A 15,069-nucleotide genomic window follows, 5' to 3' on the forward strand; every position below is an offset into this window, starting at 1 on the left:
TCTTTAGGCAAATTTCATATCTGGCTTAGTTAGGAGGCAAACATAAATTATATCATTCAATACTTTCTGTATTGTTTTTGGTCGTTTGAGGCATTTTTTTTTGTTTCTTTGAGGAGGAGCAATTGAATTATCTTCAATTTCAAGCTTCTTCTTACCAAAAGCTTCTGACATTAATTCTCACTGTTTTGTGTTTTTATGACATGATGAATATGTATTATAGCCTCCGAATAACGAGAAAGTGAAATATAGGAACACTTTTCTGGTTCAGACAGAGGCTTATATCAAAACTCGAATCAAGTTTTGAGGGTGAAAGAGCTTTACTCTTTTTTTGCTCATCAAATCCATCATCCGTTTCTTGGATAGATTCGAATATCTAATTGACTTATTATATCTGTTATTTTTTGTAGCGTTTGGTTACACTGTTAAGATCACTTGAGACCACCCTCGACCCAAAGGAACTAGTAAATAAAAATTGGGAAAATGACCCTAATGTATAAATTCATGATGGTAACTAGCTATCAAACATAAATCTTATATTACTATCGGACATAATCCAAAAAGACAGCTGCCAAAGAATCGGTTCTGTATGAATGTGTATATTAGCCTCCGAATAGCGAGACGGTGCAATTCTGAATACTTTCTGGTTCAGACAGAGGCTTATATTAAAACTCCTCGAATCAGTTTTGAGGGGTGGAAAAAAGCTTCACTCTTTTTTTTTTACCCATCAAATCTTTCATTCCTTTATTGGATAGATTCGAATATCTGATTGACTTATGTGAAAGAGTTTTGGGTTTGTGGATCACTTTCAGAATGAAAAGAAGAGAGTATGACAGGCCACTGAAACTTTAGACACTAGTAATGAAACATCGTTTTAGAGTAGTTCAACTCTGCCTAATGTATATTGATTGCAGCTTGGGGGCATGCTTAAGCCTAGCTTCTCTTGTTCGCAAAACTTGGAATTTTTTGGGAAAATTAAGTAGTTAGAAATAATCATTTGTAAGTGTTGAAGTTCAAATAAAGTTATAGACAGTAACCATCAGCATACCACCAGTTATGGCGATCATTTCTGGTTAGGAGCTCTTCTTCCAAATCAGCAACATGATAAAGCTCTGTTATTCTTTTGCTAATGATGATTCTCTTGTTGGAAAATGGACTGATGATTCTAATTACGTTTGAGAAAGCCGCGCAGGAGATTGAGTTAGATCTTAGTTCAGGCCATTGGCTGCTGCCGATGTTTTGATATGCTTTTATTTTTTATGTCACAAGCTACATTCCTGCAGATTTTTGTACATCCTTCTATTCCAAGAACTCAACTCGTTTATTGTCTTACCACACACCCTTTGTAGTAGAACTCAACATACTCCAACCATTAGGAAGAGAATCCCAAATTTATTAGCATCCATCAAACAAAGAGATGAGATATGCTTACAAACACGAGCATCAGCCCAATGTACAAAACATAAAAGAAGACAATGTTGGTAACTGAATCACAAGGTTTCATTTCACCATGATAGGAAAAATAAGCAGTAGAACCTGATCATAATCTCCGTTACCAGAATCTTCTCCCTCAGATTCCTCAACTTCATCACCATATCTCTCTCTTGTTCATTCTCTTCCTTGCAAACAAAATGTGATTACTTGTGTGGCTCCATTGAACTGTAAACTGTTTATGTTATACCTTAAGACTTTGCTTCAAGCTTCTCAAAGTCGTCCAATTTCTGCAGATCTGCAAACAGTGAACAGTTTCTTGTGTAACAATGTTGATAAAAAGAGGAGCAAATAAGAGACAAAACGTACCTGCGTCTTGAGTCCATCTTGCTCTCTTCAAGGCCGTTCTCTAGAGTATCTGAGAGATTGCATATGATCAAACAATCAAAGTACTTACAAGATATGAATCTAAGCTGGAGAAACAGATATGAAAACAAATGCTGTGAAAGTTGATTGATTCTCTCTTATTAAACTTCCTCTTCTTCGATTTCACAATTTTGAAACCTCTCAATGTCTAAACTCACATTCTCTAATGATTGTAAACAATAAAAAAAAGACATGAGAATAACAATGCTTTTACATTACAAAATTAACAAATTGCCCAAAACAGTTTTGTTTGTACCTTTCTTTTAAACACCATCACCTAAGAATGAGTTTTTGTATCTATCTCAGTTCTTTATTGTTTTTTGAACTTTCTATTTTAGTAAACTAACAACTCTATTATCAAATTTATAATAACGTGTAACCTTTTATCACAAATCTAGAGTGTACAACCATATCAACGGTTCTAAGTTCTAACGTTGGAGGTCATGCTGTTAAACTTATTGGTTGGGGAACTACTGATGAAAGCCAAGACTACTGAATGCCCACAGGTTGAGTGAGCAGGCATGAAATCCATAAGCAATGGATGATCGACAGTATAAAAGTTTAATTGATTATTTATTCAAATCTAGGACCCCTTCTTCCATTAGTCAGTTTTAATGGTCGACCCTAAAATTTGTAGGCTATAAATAGTTAGTAAATTTTAATTATTATTAATTTTTTTTCTTTTACCAATTTAGGAATATTTGTTTATGTAAATTATTTTTAAAATTTTAGAGAGTCTATATGCCAATGTTTCACTTGCCCACCCTAGACACTTATCTACATATTTACCCGGATTTGATCGAATCTCCTTTGTAAGGCTCTGACTCTCCACGGCTAATGGACTTCCTACGTCCACTAGGCCCTTGGTTCTATTCAGTAAATTTTTTTTTTCAAGACTCAAAAGTTTTGTTTACTAACTTGCCCACCACATGACATTTTCCACATGTTTTGGCATCACTCACACGATACCGCGAATGACTTCCCGATAATTATTCATCCTTCTACTATTCCCCTCAAACAACACGATTAACTCTGGAGTTTTAAATGAATGTGTGACAGAAAGGTAAGTGCATTTTGGTGATGTTATAATTCACCACCACCACCACAGAGTGCAACACACACAACGTCACACACCATGAAAGGTCTCAAAAAACGCCTCTCATGTCATGACCAGAGACAGCTACCAGCCCTCTGATACGACCTTCTACGGCTAATATATATGTCTCCCCGTCTGCTCACTCGGCATGTGGGCCATTCCGTACAACGGGTGGTGCATTAATTTTTTTTTTCCAAAGCTCGAAAGTCTTGTTTACGATTCCCGCAATCACCACATGACCTTTCCACATTTTTTAACAACACTCACACAATACTGCAAATGACTTTTCGGTAAGTCATCCATCCTTCTACTATTCCAGCTCTCCAGCTCAAACACGGTTAACCCTAGAATTCTAAACAGCTGTATAAACAAAAAAGTAAATGCATTTTAGTGACATAGATATCCAAATCAATCATGTTAAACCTTCTTCGTATACCAAAAACGGGAGTTACATCCTTGTTTTCCAGGTTTCCATAGTCCTGTTACTTTCAATTATGTGTGCGCTTTCTTCTTCACTCAGTTTTCATTTACCTTTTGTTTCATCTGCAAATTTGGGTTTTCCTTGTCGTTAAATAGTTAGGTTGAAGATATTGATCAAATGATAGGCTTGATCATTTAAGCAAGCGATAAGTTTGTGTTTGTTGGGTCTATAATGTGAATGATGAAAAAAAGAGCATATGACTCTGCTTACAGTTTAAGGGTGATATTGATAATCTATGTGCCAATAGTTCCTGCGGTAAAGTTTTTTTAAAGGGCCTCGAAAGGACATGAATCCCACACAAGACACACCACTATAATGCTTGTATTGTACATATCACAATCTAATCTTTATAATATATAAACATAAAGAAGGAATATTAACCATTGCTTGGTTATATAGATTATCCATAAGCTACGTACGTACTGTACGTACTATGGGTACTTTTTTTTTCCTTCTCCATATAATTATTTCGCGTTATCTTGATTGTCAATAATTCTTAGCTATATAATAATATGAAAACTGTAATTAAAATAGAGGGTGGTGGCGGTGGGTCCATGTGTGAGTTATCAATGGAATCAGCGCATCACCCATGTTATAAGTACGTGGACTTACCATTATATATGCCATAATATTAGGGTATAAAATATATATTACGTACTTATATATTTAAAGTCTAGTGACTTCGACCACCTTAGACATTTCAAGATTAGGTTGAAGATCCACATTAAATGTGTTTTATAATATTGAGTAACAATCTGTGGGTGGAATGTGTGATGAAGAAATTAAAACTGTATTTAGCAATGTACTATATACGTACGTATTCATTATATATATATATATATATATATAAATCGTTTACATCTCTCTAGATGACCATAACATGTTATATATAGTTTTGTTTATCTTCGGATCGGTTTTACATCTTGAATTACAAGAAAAGTAATCCCTTTGTTGTTTTTGTTCGGTTTACATATACTTGAAAAGACAGTCTCATACTTTATATTTATAAACTGTATAGCAATTTGCGTCAAAGTACCGAAACCTTTGATAAATACTATTATATTTATCAGCGTAAGTTGGCAACTTGCACAACGTACCACGTAATTTGCGTATAATGGAAGGAGCACTTATCAGTTAAATGTCGTACGTTGAAGTTTCAACAAAACCTCATTGATTTTTCGAATTCGACTTCGTTGCGCCGATCGTCAAGAGACAACCTTGTTTATAAATATGTACTTGCTTGTAATACTATATAACTATTTATGGTTATTGCAAGAATTCTAATCATTCACGAGACGCGCTATAGCTTTACGTTGTACTACAAGTTTAAGCAAATATCAAAAGGAAATAAAAGATGATTGAGTTACATCATGTTTACATAATTATATCACACACACATGACACATACGTGTTGAATGTGTAAATGTATTATGCATCATATGCATTTGGATTACCCATCGGCCATCGCCGGCCCACATAGTATTACAGAACTTCACTTTCCACATCGATCTATCTTTATTTTGAGGGACGGATTACTGAAAGAATAACACAATAAGATTTATCAAGTTTTTTCTTTTAATGTATAGTTTTAAAATTTGATAGCTATTCTATAGATTGCTGCATTAGTCCTATTATATTTGTTTCGTACTAACCACCGGTTTACCATCCTACTTAAAATTTTAGTAAGAACTTGGTTGACAAGTTAACTCAATTTTTTTTTTTTTTTTTTTTTTTTTGGTCAAATACAAGTTAACTCAATTTAAAAACTAAGAAAAAAGAGCAAGTCTATAACTAAATGAATGGAACAAAAAGCAGCGCCTACTAAGTCACATGCCTTATTGGATTAACTATAATTATCGTATGCATGAAAACTCCGTATTATACGCACTCTTTTAATCATTGGGTTCAATCATCAGCAAATCATATCATATTATTTTCAGCGTTTTTTCGCTAATTCCAAGTCATATATATTATTTATACATTTATTTTAATTGAAACTAACTGTGTGATTTTACTATAAATAGGTGATGAAGCCGCCTAAGTCTTATGCATCCAACTCTACAATCATCAACGACTTCATAAAAACCTAAGAATTTTCTAAGAAAATGGCGAAGATCGCCTCTCTTTTGGTCGCAGTTAATCTTCTACACAATGTTTTTCATGAAGATCAGTTCAGTTTCTGCAGGGTGGTTGCGAGCTCATGCGACCTTCTATGGTGGAAGTGATGCTTCTGGTACAATGGGTAAGTTCCCAACTACGGCTTGACATTTTTTGCTCGGTTTGGTTTAATTTAACACTTCAAATTGTATTGTTTTTCGATTTGGAGAACTTATATTTTCAAATAATTTCGGTTTGATTCAGTTTAATTCTATATCTACAGATAAATATATTTTTAATATGTAATCTTTATGATATGAACTTTTTATGAGCTATCTTCGTACTCAAGAAATGAATCTATATATCTTACCTTCAGGTGGAGCTTGTGGTTATGGAAACCTATACACGGATGGTTACAAGACAAACACTGCGGCATTGAGCACAGCACTCTTCAATGACGGCAAGTCATGTGGTGGATGTTACCAGATTGTCTGCGACGCATCCAAGTGCCACAATGGTTGTCTTAGAGGCAGATCAATCACAATTACTGCCACAAACTTTTGTCCACCAAACTTTGCTCAGGCTAGTGACAATGGAGGATGGTGCAACCCACCAAGACCTCATTTCGACATGGCTCAGCCTGCCTTTCTCACCATCGCTAAGTACAAAGCTGGAATCGTCCCCATCCTCTACAAAAGGTAATTACATTACAACTTCTACTTAGTGCTCTAAACAATTTTTAACATGTATTTTATATTTTTATCTAATATCCTATATATTTAAATATATAAAACCTGCATTAAAACTTTATAAATTCACGTTAATTGTACAGTAATGTTAGTCAATGTTACTATTTCTGTTTTCTTGTAGATCAAGAATGTCATAAAATAGTGTGCTTAAAGGGTTCTTCTTATTGTCATAGGGTTGGATGCAGAAGAAGTGGAGGGATGAGATTCACGATGAATGGCAGGAACTATTTCGAGCTGGTTCTCATCTCAAACGTAGGAGGAGCTGGTGAGATCTCTAAAGTTTGGATTAATAAAGGCTCTAGAAGTAAGAATGGGAGACTATGTCAAGAAACTGGGGAGCTAACTGGCAAAGCAACACCTACCTTAATGGCCAATCTCTCTCTTTCAAAGTTCAACTCAGCAATGGAAGAATCAAAGCAGCTCTCAACGTCGTTCCTTCCAATTGGCGGTTTGGTCAGAGCTTCAAGAGCAACATCCAATTCTGATCATATCAGCTATAACAATCGCATAACCGGTTTATGGTTTTCTCTCCATTTTTACTTTGGTTATCGTTTGTATTTACTTTCTTTCTTTGGTTTTCTCTATTGCATCATCATCGTCTGCGATAAGCTTCTTGTTTTCTTAGCTTTATCATAGTCGTGCTTCCAGAGAGTTTTATATCTGGGGAAGACTCAAGCAGTGATGATTTGTATTTGTACATTTTGGGAACACAATATGTAATACTATATAATTTATATTAATGAAGAATATATCAAGCAATTTACTACTTTAAAGGTCCTCTGATATCTCTATGTCCCCGCCCCACATTACCTCCTTGAGAATATAAATTAAATTTGATTCAAAATGTGGTTTAAACATAGCTCTATGGTCTCCACCATAAAAACAGAGCACTCTGTTTCGGAAACAGAGTATCTGGTTTTTTTTTTTCTGTAACAACTAACTAATTTATTTAAGCAACAGAAAACAGATTCCTTCTGAGACATTTTAGCTTAATTTCAAATCAACTATTATATACGTATTTACCTTCACTTCACTTCAAGTAAGAAAACCGTGTTCACTACAAACTTCTAGTTATCAGCTCTGGTCGGAACAATCATATGTCGGAAAATTTTGGTATATTCAAAGACTATATAGATCAGAGTATACAAGTGAGAATACCGTGTGTATGTAAAGCCAATTACATAAGCTTTTATAAATAATCCAAAACAAACCTATAAAGGCTTATTGTATCTTATCTATAAGCTGCAGAGAAGTAGAACATTACTTCAACTTGAGAAAGAAAACTCAAAGATCATGGATAACACCTTCAATGACTTTCTGAGCTGTATCTCGAATACTCAAAAGGTTTGTTTTAATCTCTTTGCACAATCTTCCTTCCACAAGCCGCACTGGTAACCACATCTTCGGTTTTACATCTACAGTGTATGCAAGCGTCGTCGGAAAATCTTTAAACTGTAGATCCAAAGCCTCCCCTTGAATCCCTTTGTCTAACTGTGTAACGGTTAAAACACAGGAGTCAAAAACAGAACCTCAAGCATCAGGTGATATCATATGATATAATATTTACTTGTTCAATGGACCATTTGCCTTCAAACAATTGGAAATCTCCCTTCGACCATCTTCGACTCTTAAAATCGATTTCACGTCTCCTCCATTGGGTAGAATAATCTGAAGCTCCTTCCTTCGAAACAATCAAGAACAGCTTTGGCATTGAACTTAAGACCCAATGCTAAGTTTCTGCTGGCCCATCTGTTGAAAGAAACAAAAACCTGAAAATAAGACTCGTTTTTGCCATCATAAACACAACAAAACTACTTGATGCTCGGACAAGAAACGTGAAACAAAACTCGAACAGACTACCAATAATCATATGCACAACAAAACTACAAGATATTCAAATGATCTTTATATATTTTGATTATGTGAATGAATAATTTTACAATTCATTACTAAACTCCAACCTGATTTAATTTTCTTTTTTTAAGAAAACATACTTATCCCTATAAAGGTACTTTACCCTAATTCTACCTAATCTTTAAAGACATACCGTACCACGGGATCTTCGGCCCCCACACCCTCCCAAATGTCATTTTTGATTACGGCCACATAGATTTAAAAAACACTTCTAGAATTAACAAAGAGCATGTGAGAGAATATTATCTAAGCTATTATTGATGCAAAGTCAGAATTTTTTTACTACTCACAATGGTATGCACTTCTAGAATTAACTAAGGTTCTAACTTAGTACCAAATGTCTAAATTAGATTCCGACAAAAGAGCAAATGGAGTTGTCTCCATTACCTTGTTGTCTTAACCATAGTAAATAACAAACAATTAAAAGTTAGAATCTTTTGACAAAGCAAGAATCATGGATTGAGATCAAGAACCTGGAAAAGACGAACACGGTTGCCTTCTTCTCGACCAACTCGCTAACGACAAGGCCCGGTATGAAATCCGACAGCTTCTCGTAATCAGTCAATACGCTCCACACGGCGTCAAGGCTCGCTTCCATACCAATCTTCGAACGGATACGCCGCGAGCTCTTCTCGAGCTTCTTCACCTCTATGAGAACCCCATCGTCGCCTACCACCACCAATTCCTCACTCTTCTCATCTGTCAAGCAATCAACCAAATAATCATCTTCATCGGTTTCACTTTCATCCTCGTTACAATAATCATCGTCGCCGATTCGGCATGTGAACATCTACGTGAGGGAGGGGAAGGTAGATGTAGTGTCGAGGAAGGTGGAAAGTAGGGTGACAATACGTTTGTAGAGTGGAATTTTGTGGAAATTGTTACGCCGGAGGTGGTGGCTAACGCGGCGGCGCGTGGGTGGAGAAAGGCGGAGGAGAAGTCTAATAATTGCATTGTTTGGAGATCTGGAAGAGTCTAAATGCAGGCTTTGCTATTGAACTATAGGCTTTTATTTTGGGCTTATTTCTTTTATCATAGTAGGCCCATGTAACAAAATTTCAAATATATCATTTGTTTCTCACAAAACCGGTGTGAAAATGTAAAAAGAAAACTTCCAGAGATTACAAACAAGTGTGTTTTCGAAATCAACTTCCATCAAAAGTGACAAAATTAATATTTTTAAATTTGGAATCATCAATTTTACTCTCTATATTAAGACAGTGCCATTTTAATGGACAGCAATATTATGTTGTTTTTAAAAGTATATATTGTAGAAAATTAAGATAAGGTACACGAAAAAACCCAAAATTTAAGATTAAATCATTAATTAATAGGACATAATTATATACCATAATTAATGATACGTAAAGTATAGTTTTCTTCACCATGAAAGTACAAGAAAACCTAAATAATTCTTGAATGCATTCCCAAATGTTTCACGAACTTTAAAACCAGCAGAAAAGTAAGGCCACAATTATTTTATTCTTTTGACAAAAACATAATTTATTTTATGTCAAACTGATGCAATATAAATTTTTGTTAACTTTTTTATACTCAGAAGTTAAAATGATGATTTTTAAATTTTAAGTAGATAGAAGTTTATTCTGGCAATCTTGTAAAATCGAAGTTGTATTTTGTTACTTTAAAAGTTTGTATGAGTATTAATAATTTCATTATACATGGATCATGATTTATCTGTTGTGTTTTTGAACATTTTTGAAGTGATACATTTATGCTGTATCTGTTTAACATTTTTGAAGTGATACATTAATCTCCTAATATAACATTATAATTAAAAATCCAAAATTCTCTTAATTTTTGTCAACAATGCCAATATTCTTTACCCACTACAAATTATTATACTTCACTAAACTTTCATTGGATATATTGCCATCATCAAACAAAATAATATTTCTAGATCCAAGTAATGTTGGGAAAACATATTGGATGGTTTTAGATTGATGATCCTCAAACAAAGTTTATTTAACTTGTGCTAATGATCTTCAAGAAGGAAATCTTTATTAATATCATTGGATGATTTCTGATAAAAGAACAACGAATGAGTTTTACCTAAACATAAGCATATAGAGATGTATATTATATGGTCTATAAAAACAAACCCGATCTCATCTGAAGCAAAGCTTTCGAGAAATAGAGCATAAAGCAGGAGAGCTAAAAGTTTAGTCGTGATTTTGGATCTCAGGATCTTAAAAGATGAGCAAAAGGCTAACACACGATGGAATCAGATTTAAAGGAAATAAACAAAGTACTTTAAACATAAGAGAAATAGATTTGAGTAAGTATACCTTCAAGGGTTGATCTTGAGCTCTAATGGACATTTTCTCTTCGTCTAGTTGTCAAAGCTCTCAGATGCTTTTGAAGATCTCAAGACTAAATATTTCTTAATTGAAAGGAAGTTGGTTTACATATAATATATAGGTATATATAAGACAAATGATGACGGCCTGTAGGTAGATGCCAACTATTAACTATGGGATTAACGTTTAACAAAAAAAAAACAAACAAAACAAAATAGTAGCATTTGATCAAAAAAAAACTATAGTAGCATATACTTCTAATTTTAATCCGGAAAATACATTGCCTAACCAAACATATTATGTTTTTTACCGTTTTTTTTCAATTTGACCTTTTCTATTGCCAGCAATATGACTATGTGGATTTGAACTCAAAATTATACAAGAATGCCACTACAAACAAAACACCGGCTATACATTTTTATCTACTATAACAATGATTATAATATCTAGTTTTTGAGCCTTATTTGTTTTCTTATTAAATTCTTTATATTTTTTAATGTTACTTTATGAGTGGAAGATGCATTGAACTTGGGAATATAAGCTTAAATAATCAATCTTACATATTACAACTTAGCTAGCATATATTCAATTATTGTTGGTTCTACTGTTAATGTAAAGCCGTTAATTCTACAGTGTTTTGCTTTATGAAACAGAAAATTAAATCAATATGCAACAATATTGAATCTGAATTTGGAAAGTAACTAATTTATTATTTTACAACAATGTAAATCATGTGAATTAAAATGTAGATGATAATGTAACAACTATACTAATACAAATCACTAAATATATACATTGGGTTAATCACATTTTTAAAAAGTTCTAGAATACGATACTTATAAGGTTAGTCAAGTTACGACTATTTGAGGAAATGCCATTTATAACGTTTCACATCGATTGCACATAAAGAATCTTCCTGTGTTTCCTACCAATACACACTGGTGTCACTGTCTAGAACTGAAGTTTGTTTGCCATGTCTTCGAGTATACAACAAACCGATTTTTCACATATGTCCTGTTTTTTAGTAATTTTAGTGTCGATATGCGTTTAAGTTGGGTGACCTTATGCTTTCCCAAATTATACATTACAGTGCCTCTTCCTTCGGGCCAAGTTGGATCACTGGTTAAAAATAAATAGCAATTTCTGATAAATTTATGACCACTTTTTGTGTTGATTTTTTAATACTATTTAATAAATTCCCAGATTTAACCAATTATATATATATATATATATATATATAATTGATTAAACTCATATATTAAATGATACTTTTCAAAGTACTAATGTTTTAGCTAAAACTACTTCATCTTGAAACACAGAAAAATAATATTTACAAAAATATTACATTGTATTTCATAATTAATTATATATATATATATATATATAAATAAATACTCCATGGTCGAGTGGTTTTACCAAAAGTTCAACTAATGTTTCTACACCAAAAATCTGAGTTTTAAATTTCATAAAATGTGAAATTATGCAAATTTCTAAAAATTGTTTTTACAAGAGATCTGTAACAAGAAGCAAAAAGTATCATCAAGCATAAATCCGATATGATGGTTCAGATGATGCAATCAGACATAAATCTTCATAAGACAGGTAAAGTATCGACAGTATAATCGTTTATAGTATTTGTGAAAATGCGTAATATATCCAGCGTTTAAAAAAGTACCCTATAAACGTTTTCCGTGAAGAAGTATATTTAGGCAAATCGTTAAGTGTTCACTTTCAGCGACCTTTTCTAGTTTCTCTACCGACTCTAACAATCCAAGACAAAAAAAAAACAATAGTTTCAATTTACGGCTGTCGCAACCCTTCAGAACTTCAAAAATCGAGTAATACTACTCTCAGATCCACAAAGAGTGTTTGATTGTTGTTCTTTCACTACTCGTTGACCGCAAAGAATTAAAATCCTTATTTTTTTTTTATAATTGAGTATATGGTTAAGGAGGCTGCGGTATATGTCTTTTTGTGGCCCAATACTATGAATAAATTGCTAACTGAGCCGAAGATACATGTCTTGGCGGATGAGTTTATGGGTGTCGCATCCCCCACGTATCAGACAACTTTGCATGCGCCGTCAAATTTAGTGTATAATTTATAAAACAGTGTAAGCGGAATTCGCAGTTACCAGAAATGATTTCCGTGGTTAGGAGCAACCATGTTGAAACATTGACTCACATTACCTCCCGATGAAGCGGATGCCTTCACCTAAACTGTTCAGCGCTTTCTTGGCTTGTATTGTATCAAGCTTGGAGCTACCTTTCATTGCCGTGATCTATTGCTTCAAGTTCACAAGAAGTCAAGAACCAGTATCCGTTCTTCGTAGCTCCTCTGAGTCCTCTCATATACGCACAGAGTATGTTAGGTTATTTATATTTTCTGCTTTGGCAGTAAAACTGGATTCTTGAAACATTATACAATTGAGTTTAATTTTAGAAATCCAATATTTCCTATTAATTTTTTCTCAAAAAAAATAATATTTCCTATTAATTTACATTGTTCAGATATTACAATAATTATGTAGAAATCAATCCACAAACTTTAGTAGTTATACTTGTATACTCTATTTTTTTTTGGTCGTATGAGACCATATCATTGCCAAAACTCTCGTCACACACACACAAAGACAGAAAACAGAGCTGTAAACACACAAAGTTTATTGCATGCAAGTGTGAATAATGTGATGAAAAAGAGAAAATTGTATGAAGATCATAGAGAATTAGGAGGTTGATGATGATGGGTAGTAGACACAAAAGCCACAGCGTGAGCCACGCCTTGAGCCTCGCTTTCACTTCTTTGGATCATCCCCTGAATAAACTCAAATTAATCAGTATTACTATTTTAAAAGGCTAATAATCTAATATTCATCAATTGATAATTTAAAACTAATAATATATACATAAAAAAATACTAACTAGAGTAACTACCTAATTATATTTTGCACATAAATTTGTCTTCATTTAAACGCGAGATATAAAAGAATTACTACATTATTATTTTTTTTTTTGAATTAGAATTACTACATATGCATATAAGAATCTAATTGCGAAATTTAGTTGTATCGTCTAAAACTGTTTTTTTTATTGAAAAAAAATCATTAGGTAATTTGTACTGTAAAATGATATTACATGTCTTAAAACTACAAATAAAAGATTTTTTATACATTCTGAAATAAAATTTCTATTTATTTCATTGATATATACACATAAAATTAATGAAAAATATAGTAGAAAATATTTGGAATATCATGATCAATATTGTTTGGTTAGCTTCTTAATTTTCATATGTTTTTATAGATCATTTTACCTAAAATCTCGTTAAAATGTGAAACTTTTCAATTTTTAAATATAAATGTACAGAAGACGAAGTTTGGATTTTTTTTGGACTAACCGGACTGGAGATACGGTGGTTAGGAGAGTTTGCCGCCACTACTAGTATCCATCGTTGACCCGGTATACGAGACCTGACCCGGTTCAATCTCAAATCCTAAATCCTGACAAGCTTTGACTTCCCCTAAAATCCATACACAGTGGCCTTCCCCTCCTCCTATAGGCCTCGTCACCACCACCACTCCTCCGCCGTAACCGCTCTGTTCATCAACGTAGCTCCGCCGCATGCTGTCCACCCACGGCGGATACTCCGGTCGCAGTCTCCTCCCCTCCTCCTCCTCTGATTGTTATTACTCCCATGTTTTTCCTTTCGCGTTCGTTCTCGCTCGCGTATGCTTTATCCCGGAGACCGGGCGAACTCACCGTTCCTCCCTGCCGCCGTCTCAGTCTCGGAGGAGTCGCCGGGAGCGACAGACAACCCGTTGATCCGTTTTGTCGGAATCTGAAAACTCAAGCAGCTCCATCTTCTCTCCTCCGCCGACAAGCTTACGTCGGAATCAGACGGTTCTCCGTCGGCATCATCGCCGTCGTAGTTACAACAGACGGAGAGTCTTGACAAAGAACAGTGATGTTTCTTCTTCTTCTTCTTGTCTGAGTAAAGACGCCATTTTCATATCTTCTATTTTTTGTTGATGATCTGATCGTGTATCTGTTTTTAGCTTCGGATTTGATTTTCTTCGGTTGGTTAAATGTTTGTTTTGATTACAAAAGATAACGACATGGAGACCTTATATATATCCTTTCACTATTTATTGAATTCCAAAATTGCCCCAGATTTAAGGAGCCTTGTAAAAAGAATAGATAATTTATTAGAGAATTTGTACTCCCTACACACAACATATTCCCTATTTGCACTCCATACCCTATTTTCCCTATTTTTTCCCCCTCCACCCCCATTTTTTTTTTTTTTTTTTTTTTTCTTTTTCCCCCCATCATACCCATCAATAACATCACTCTTTTTTGTTTGCATTACCTTTTTCCCCTCAACTTTCTATGGTAATCTCACTTCTTTGGGTATATTGAAGCTATTTTACTCTACTTGTATTACATACAAAGATGTATAAAAACTCAATAAAGTGTCACTCTTTCTAAACATTGTTGCATTATAATTTTTTAATGTGTCATTTTGTTTGAAAAATATTAACGATGCATATTATGTTTTCGT

General features: G+C 33.8%; 2 non-coding genes and 3 pseudogenes across 2 annotated transcripts; 3 read left to right on the forward strand and 2 right to left on the reverse strand.

The window, feature by feature from the left end:
- The first annotated feature begins 216 nt into the window (after positions 1–216).
- LOC125594140 lies at positions 217–375 on the forward strand. The gene has a single exon (XR_007329746.1). It is a non-coding gene; the product is annotated as a small nucleolar RNA snoR138 (small nucleolar RNA).
- A 224-nt stretch (positions 376–599) lies between these two features.
- LOC125594141 lies at positions 600–764 on the forward strand. Its single transcript, XR_007329747.1, has one exon. It is a non-coding gene; the product is annotated as a small nucleolar RNA snoR138 (small nucleolar RNA).
- Positions 765–5,536: 4,772 nt separating this feature from the next.
- On the forward strand, positions 5,537–6,786 carry LOC125594139 (annotated as a pseudogene).
- A 715-nt stretch (positions 6,787–7,501) lies between these two features.
- Positions 7,502–10,530, reverse strand: LOC125594138 (annotated as a pseudogene).
- Positions 10,531–13,224: 2,694 nt separating this feature from the next.
- Positions 13,225–14,523, reverse strand: LOC125594137 (annotated as a pseudogene).
- Positions 14,524–15,069: the final 546 nt, after the last annotated feature.

Source organism: Brassica napus, assembly GCF_020379485.1.
Source record: "Brassica napus cultivar Da-Ae chromosome A3 unlocalized genomic scaffold, Da-Ae chrA03_Random_3, whole genome shotgun sequence".
NCBI lineage: Eukaryota > Viridiplantae > Streptophyta > Magnoliopsida > Brassicales > Brassicaceae > Brassica > Brassica napus.